Source organism: Rhipicephalus sanguineus, chromosome 8 (assembly GCF_013339695.2).
Source record: "Rhipicephalus sanguineus isolate Rsan-2018 chromosome 8, BIME_Rsan_1.4, whole genome shotgun sequence".
NCBI classification, from domain to species: Eukaryota; Metazoa; Arthropoda; class Arachnida; order Ixodida; family Ixodidae; genus Rhipicephalus; species Rhipicephalus sanguineus.
The window spans coordinates 54,948,366-54,956,674 of NC_051183.1; the positions used below are offsets into that span (position 1 = coordinate 54,948,366).

The window sequence follows — 8,309 nt, forward strand, 5'->3', positions numbered from 1 at the left end:
TTCTCAAAGAAAGGCGTGCGAGAAAGAACTGATAAGCAGAGAGTATAAAGGAGCGAGGTGGTATGTGTGGTGGACAGTGCAGCCGTGCGGTTGCGTGTGTGTCTGAGGTGTAATGGAGCCCCCCTCCCCTCCTCTCCCTTTCCATCTCGTCTCCGTTCCAATTAGAATTCAATTAAAACTCATTGTTTCGGTCTCCCCGCGTCCGACACGCCTGGCCAGAGACAGCCATCGAAGCGTGCTGCCGCGACCGTCCATTGGATGGACGTATCACGGAAAAGACTTCCAACGCTGAGCGAAGGACCTTGCGACGCCTTCTACACTTCTCCATTTTCATCGTGGACTCTGTCTTGTTCTTTAACTCATACTTTAGTCTTTTCTTATACTGTAAACTTCTGATTATTTTTGGTCAGTCAGTCCCTCGGAACCCCCAAGGTGTGCGAATGTTAATCAAAGTGAAAAACCTTTCATCTACACGTGTGAAGCACGAAGCTTCACGGAAAACCCGTGCAGAGATTCTCAGAAAGAGAATATTCCCAGTTCACGAACACGTCGTTCAGTTCCGGGATTTCGACCCGGAAGCAACGCTCTCTGGCAGGGACCAAGCCTCCCATCTGGCCAAGCCTGTGCCGTTGGGACACGGTAGCCGTATCACTTCTATGGGCTAACCAGAAGGCCGGCAGACCTCAGGGCAAGCAAATGACTGCAACTCATAACTACCATGCAGGACGAATTATTCGCCAGCTAGAAAACTTTCTCGCAAAAAAAAAAATTGTTCCTGCCAATAGAGGAACCATTTATGCACTAGTTCCTCTATTCACAACACGTCGTCTCGAACAAAAAAAAGAAAAAAAAAACACTGCCCTTTTAAGGCGTTAATCTTTCAGATACACACTTGACTTTGCCGCACAACTTGTCTGTACGACGGCTAAGCTGGAGCGAGAAGGCCATTTCCCTGGCTTACACAGACAAGCAAGCAAGGAAGCAAACGAACAAATAAAAAGTTATAATTAAGTTAATTAATTAATAGTGGGCGCACTATTGTTATCCTTCAGTGTATACTTGCGTATCTGTCGGCTAGAGCGATCGGTTTTACGCTGTCATGGCGGCTACGTGCCCTCTGTCATAACTTCACATCGCGACACGTGCAACGAGCGTAGGGAAAAAGAAGGAGAGGGGGTAAAGATCGAGTGACGCGCATTAATGTGGCCCGATCCTCGCGCGGGTTGTACCTATCGACTTGTTGATATTGATATTAATTAACGACACGTGACACCGTCTCGGTGAGTGAATCCACCGCCGCGGTTCGTTCGCTTCACCAACACTGCTTTTCTACGTCTATCTTCGCCGCGGTGTGGTGTCTGTTCCCACACTGAGGCCATCTTTTTTGTTGTTGTTTCCTTCGTCGGTGTTTCCAGCGATGATATCTGAAGGGAAGGTCGCTGCTGGAAGCCGCAGTAATCACCCCACCCCCTCTTCCACTTCCACACACAAACAGCATAAACATACACGCATCTTTCGAGGTACAGGGACCACTTCGAGCTGGAAGCCACGCAAGCGTGTCAAGAGGCTTGGGCCGCGGCAGACCGCCACACGCTGCGTGAAGTTGTGGAAAGAAGCGCGGTCAACGTATCCGCGACCGTCTGTGCCCGAAACGGACTTCTTTTAGTGTGCAGGCTGTTGCAAAAGAGTGTTGTCGCTTCTGTTGTGCTTGCTATTATGGCTAAAACGGTGTACTGGTTGTAATGCCGCAGCTAGAACAGTGGGACACTAAAGAGAAAAACCGATTTTTTTCTCGCATTAGTAAATAGCCACGCTTGCCGCGAGAAGACGCGTGGTAAACGAGAAAACGAGCAAAAAGAAAATGTGGGTGGTGACGCCACCTTGACATTACCGCCCCAATCGCCTTGACGTCATAGATTCTGACGGCGTCTGCTAGGGCCTATGTGGTTCCTAATCAGTGAAAATTAAGCACATTGTCCTCTGAGGGTGCCCGAGACTTAACGTAAAAAAGTTTCAGAAAATTTCGTTGAGCCGATGCCGCCGAGACACGAAAAATACACTCTGAAATCCGTGACGTCACGCGCGGAGATTTCGGCGCGCCATTTAAAAATGAAACTTTGACCGCGATTTTCTCCCCTATTAACAAACCTATGAAGGTGAAATTAGCGACACTACAGTTCTCACAGTACAATTTATCAATTTAAACCGATTCATTGTTTCACTTTATTCTCCCTTTAATTCCTTGCCGAAGGTGCAGTAAATATTTTATGGATGTACTGTTGCGGCCACAACAGTATAAACATTTATGCTTAACTCGTACCGCAGTGGCTGCAGTATGTAGTGAGTGTACTGTCGCGACCCTAACAATACAAGCAGTGCACGTAACTTCTTTCAGGCACGGCAGTTTGATATGTGAACACTGTTGCAGCCACAGCAGTACCACCTCTGCACCTTTGACTCCTTTCAGAAGGCGCAGTGTCTAATGGGCGAACTGTCACGGCCGCAAGTACACCCAGAAACGATTTGGTGTTTTAACGGCGAGGCTGTTTAAGCTGCCGCAATATGTATGCCGCATCACGATTCATAAACGGGTATGTGCCACAGAAATTGGGCAAGTCCTACTACTCACCACTCTTCCCTTATGAAAATGAGTCTTGAGTGTCTAGTGTCGACTAGGTGCGCTCCTAATGAGTCACTAGACAGACATTAGACATGCAAAGCCTAATGTCGTTTAACATTAAGTGTACATCGGAGAGTCAAATGACCATGTGCACTTTAATTTCTGGTGACTGAAGTGTTCAGACTTTCAGTTGCCGTTCCTAATGTCAAAACGCGCATCACAACAAAGAAGTTAAAAAGCCTTAATCGCCACCGTAAAATCAGTTTATCACAATAGACAAGTTCGTCTTTCAGAGACTACAAGCAATAAACAATTTGTGTTGCAATGTACACAAATATCGTGTTTCAGTAGAATGCGTAAATATTTTACATATATCGCCCATGCACCGGCGATCGAAGAATTGCTGACGACCGCAGCAATGTTCATTATATTACCTGCCGTATAATAGAAGTAATCATTTCCTTATTTTTAAAAGGCATGAGTCGATCACATATGCAAATATGAACAGATATGATCAAGTGACACTGCGAACACTCGCTCAGGGGCCCGTGTTGCCCATTTGTCCAGTAGAAATTAACGGAGGAGAGTGGGGATTACCCGCACGGCGTCGCGAAGGATTTTGGGGGCGGAGAAGAATTGGAACTGTGGACAATGGGTGACGTACAGAAAAAAAGTTCGTTATTGTTGTGATAAAAATTAGGGACTGTTCTTATGCATGGTGCACTTACATATATGTCCAAAACAGAATGTTGTTGGTTGCAAAGATACGCGGACAAGCGTTTTTCCCAACCTCAAACTACTGTCTCTATCTCTCCTCGCTGTTGCAACGCTGGTCAGAAGCAGCCGACAACCAAAGTTCGATTTGGCCCAACGTCGCGTACATCCTTCTCCCGCCCCGCCTCCTCGTAATGTCGTCTCCACGCGACTCTCTTCCGTTCTCCACGGCGTCAACTCCTCTCTCCCTTCACTCCTTCCTTGTCCCATTCACCTCCTCTGTGTGCAACGCTGGGTGTCGCCTATCACACCCTACCCATTCCCTCCTCCTATCATAATCCCTACCTCTTTCTATCCACGGGAGAGGGCAGTAACTTGAAACAAAAAAGCGTTTCTTTTGAGTAAAAACTCAGAGATGACCGTCGTCTGCGATGCGAGTTTGAAAACTGCCCATTTCTAACTTTCATTTCCCCAAAACAAAATGTATAGTTGTATAACAAAATCGAACAGCCATAACACATTCCCAACATGCACACACGGGTTAAAAAAAGCCATAAATACACTTTTTTTATGTACAGTGACAAATAAAAACAACAACATTGCTTTATTTTCTACGGAGCGCTGTTTGAAGAGAGGGTCAGCGCGCACCAAGGAGATATTTATATTTGTTTTGATTTATGCAGCGTCATTTCGCGTTTTTGCACTTGTGAAAACGTCGCACCTTTTACGTGCACCTCACAGTCAAAATAGCGCCTTCGTCTTCAAGTGAGCGCTCGTCACCCTCCACTACAGTGTTCTAGAAGTACACTGTACCCTCCACCTTTCCAGACGACTCGCCTAGGGAGCTTCTGACGAATTTCACTAGCAAATGGCTGTATAAGCCTGAGACGGCCGCTCGAACAATGAAATGGCCGTCACATGAGGTACGGAAGGTTCACAAACCAAAACTAAATTCGAAACGCGCGCCGAACCGGACTATTTCGCGGAGCAGTACATGTGCAGTAGCTCCGCCCCCGTAGCCTTCCCTTCATTGCCAAGAAAAGTTGTCCTTGGGGGCGCTTTAGTTGTTTGACGGGTGCACGGTGCGCGCGGTTTGTGTGTGTGTGTGCCATGCTGTGTTCTGCAATGCTTCGTTACCACGTTTATCGATTATGCACGTTGGTTACTTGATTCAATGTCAAGTGTACCTTCCAAGACGATCTAGGTCCTAGTCTCGTGACTGAAGGCGAGTGCGGACGTACAGCAGCCTTTTGACAAGACTGTCGCCGAGTGTACGGTACATTGTGGACTGTAAAGCTGAAGAGTGCACAGTGGATGCCTGATTTTGGTAAGTTCTAGAATATTTCTGAATTACACAGCTAGGTTACTTCATTACATGACGTCTTTTACGCAGGAACCGAGTGTGATCGTCTGGGCGGTGTCTTCACTCTGCGGGGATGATGGCCAGAGGAAGGATGATAGACAGGTATGTTTTACGCTATGCTCAATGCTTTCTGTGCACTTTATACGGTTGTATGAAGCACTCACCATGTGCGTTCACTACCTACAACTGCAACGGGTGGATGAAGGCGCGTTGCTTTGCGCGATACTCCGCTCGCTTCTGTAACGCAAGCGTTTCTTGTCATGGCGCTCTTCTTCCTTGGCTGTTTTTCGATTCCAAGAATGCCTGTCGCTCGGCCCGCCCGCTTCCCGCTGCTGCTTCTCTACTCGGGAACTGGTTGACCTTGGGGACGCCTGCGCGATGTATGTGTCGCAGGGAGGGCAACACTCGCCCTTTTGGGCGTAGGGGACCGGAGGGGGGAGGTGAGGTAGGAGGGAAGGACTGAGAGCATGGCTCTTTCCCGGAGAGGGGACCGGTCGCGACCGAGGAGAGAGAGAAAGTGGCCCGCTCTTGGCATTCCGCCGCTCAGAAGCGATCGTAAACCGAAGGAAGAATAATTTGCAAGATTTTTTGTATCCGAGTTGTGATTCTGTAAATAAACTTCTTAGCGTCGTCGAAAGTTATTGAAATCGACTACAGCTGTATACTGCACGAGATCATCGCCTGAAGCTACTTGTACGATGGCTTATCACTTCGGAAATAGAACTGCTTTAAACATAACGTTCATCGCCTAGCCTTCTCATGATGCAGGTACAAATGAAGTAACTTTTCAGGAAACTCAGTAATAATTGGCATGTAGTACGCGGGGAGGAAGATATAAAAACACGCTGCGGCTGCACATGCGCGCGCGGTGCTCTTCAGTGGCGTGTGTTTGTGGCTTTCTCCGCGACTACTGCACCGCGCTTGTTTTTGTTAGAAGTTAGTTGCACTGTGGTTAGGATTTTAATCTGACTGTGCAAGGTCGTTGCTACGAGAAACGAACTTGCGTTGGGTGAACCCACTTGAAGATAATACAAGTCAGTGAATTACGTTATATTCTGGTACTAACACCATGTGTACAGTAATTTGAAAGAGCACAAGATGTATATAATTATCAATTCTAGACAAATGTGCAGTTGCGTTTGGCAAGGTGCCCTTTGTTGCAATATTTGTGTTTGAGAAAAATGATGTGAAATATTTTTCCCGTCGTTATATTGTTTCCTGAAGCATACTGGTTTATATTAACAGAAGTTGTTGTAATGGTTAAGCAGCACTGTTCCAAGAGCTTTTTATCCACTGTGCTGGGGTGGCAAAAGCACACCTCAATTATGTGCTTATCTAAAGTTCATGTTTCTTTTGTGAGCTTTTCTTAAGGCAGCATGAAACTGAAAAAGCGCTCTTATTTGCAGGTTGTGCGACTAAGACGTAGCATTCATTGTGAGAGTGCTACTTTAATTTTATGAAGTAATTATTATGGGAAACAAATCTAAATTCTCATATGTAACTATGTGTGCAGAAGTTTAGAGAAGGCTGACAAAAGTGGTTAACGGTTTTTTTTTATGGCTTGCAGCACTACAAATTCAAGCCGATATTCCAGGCATTGATTGGCTTTAACACGACTAGAATTACTTTCCTAAACGGCTCAAATTCATCATATAATACAATATGTAAAGCTCGGCATTACGGAGTGTGCACATGGGCCACACATACTCTTATTTTATCAATTTATGCATTTTATATTGTGTAGCAGAGTTGATGTAATTTTCGTCATTTAAATGACCTATATCGTAATCTGCGTTCTCCAACCACATAGTGTTTACTAAGTACATAAGTTTCTGAAAGTTCGGCTTGCAATGGCACCATTACAGTTGTCTGCCATGAGCCGTTGCTCAGGTTATACTTGTTCTTATAGCGCAATCTGAGTCCATCATTCAAGGCCCTTGCTGGTATATAAACATAGACTTGCCTGAATACATTGTATGTATTGTGTGTGAGCTGTAAGGTCTGTGTGGTGCGCCAACTCATGAATGTTTTCTGGTATCCTTAACATATGTACCCGGTGATCTCACCTGTTCGTGGAACTGAAGCAGACGACAGCTTGCAGACGAAGATGGGAGCGTTCTACCTGTGAGCCTGGTCGAGCTTATATTTTATGGTAGGCATTTGTTTCAATCTTTACAAAAAGCTTCGACATGTTGCGCCTGCTCATGAACCTATTGCAACTTTTTTGAGGGAATTCTAAGATCAAAGAAACAAGACCCTAGACGTAACTCCATTAATGTATACTTGATGCTGGACTTGACCTTCTGTGTTGTTTTCCTGTTTTCTTACAGGATTTGCTGAAAGTTTCTATTGGAAATGCGATATAAGATGCAATTTTGACCAACTCTAACTTCACAAAAGTGCTTTTTGTCAACTACCTGCACGGGGCCTTGGCAGTACATCTAAGTGTTCTAAGGTGCACGATGTGTTGGATAAAGATTTCTTTGCAACTCTTACATATTTACTGCGATCTTTCGTGCAGGATACACATGCATGGATACACATACATGGATTCCCTACAAGGACCCTGCGCATCAAAAGCAATCTGTCATCAATGTTAAGTAGACAGATTAAACGAAACAAAGATATGACAGGTGTACACCATATTTTTCTTTCATTTACCCTCTGCATGTTTCCCAGTCAATAAATGTTTTTATCCATTTTCTTTTGTTGAGAAATGTCTTTGTACAGCACAAGTGTCGTAGAAGGTGCATACATGCACTTTTGTATGATGCTTGGCTGCATGTGTATCAACCAGCAAACACATTGTCAGGCACAACTAATATGTGATTCCGTACTATCATCCGGACATATCATAAATCTTATCATGCACTGTAATAGTTCTGTTTCAGGAATGTTATGAATGTCATTGGCCACGAAGCACAAGCTTGGCCGAGGGTCATTGCAAACAGGATGTTTCATACTCACAAGAAAGTCACTCATAAGGACACATTAGAATGACGGTGGCCAATATGTTTTTGAATGACATTATGAGTACATTAAAACAATTCTGAAGATATACATTAGAGAATCAAATAAGTGTTGATGTCAAAGGTCGTTTCATGCTCACTAGACTATCACATGTTAATACGCATCGGACTATCACATGTTAATCCGCATCAGACTATCACATGTTAATACGCATCAGATTGATCGGCCAATATGTTTTTGAATGGCATTTCAAATACATTACAAAATTCTAAAGGGACACATTAGAGCGTCAAATGACTGAAATGTCAGAAGTCATTAGACTTTCTTTTTGAACTCGTCTCACATTTTCATAAGGGTTCAACTAAAAAGAAGAAGGCAACAGTTAGCCCAACACTATAGGGGTCGAGAAAGGCAACGGCGGCTGTGAAAAGACCCCGAAGCGATGGAAGGCCTACACCAACGACGACGTGCCCATAGATCTGTGAGTGATGCGGACGCTTGGTTTCAGCGCGAGTTTCTGCCTCTGGAGTTTGGACATCCTTGTCGTGTCTGTGACTGTGTATGGTTTAACTTGAACCTCATTGCGCTGATAATCAACGTACAAGCAACCTAGCATATCAGCTAGCTAAAACCTAGCAATGA

The 8,309-nt window shown here is 44.9% G+C and overlaps 1 long non-coding RNA gene across 1 annotated transcript; it reads left to right on the forward strand.

Annotated features, from left to right (window-relative positions):
• Positions 1–4,726: 4,726 nt before the first annotated feature.
• On the forward strand, positions 4,727–7,304 carry LOC125759661 (uncharacterized). The gene is made up of 3 exons (XR_007417281.1): positions 4,727–4,799; positions 6,785–6,849; positions 7,219–7,304. It is a non-coding gene; the product is annotated as an uncharacterized LOC125759661 (long non-coding RNA).
• The last annotated feature ends 1,005 nt before the right edge of the window (positions 7,305–8,309 follow it).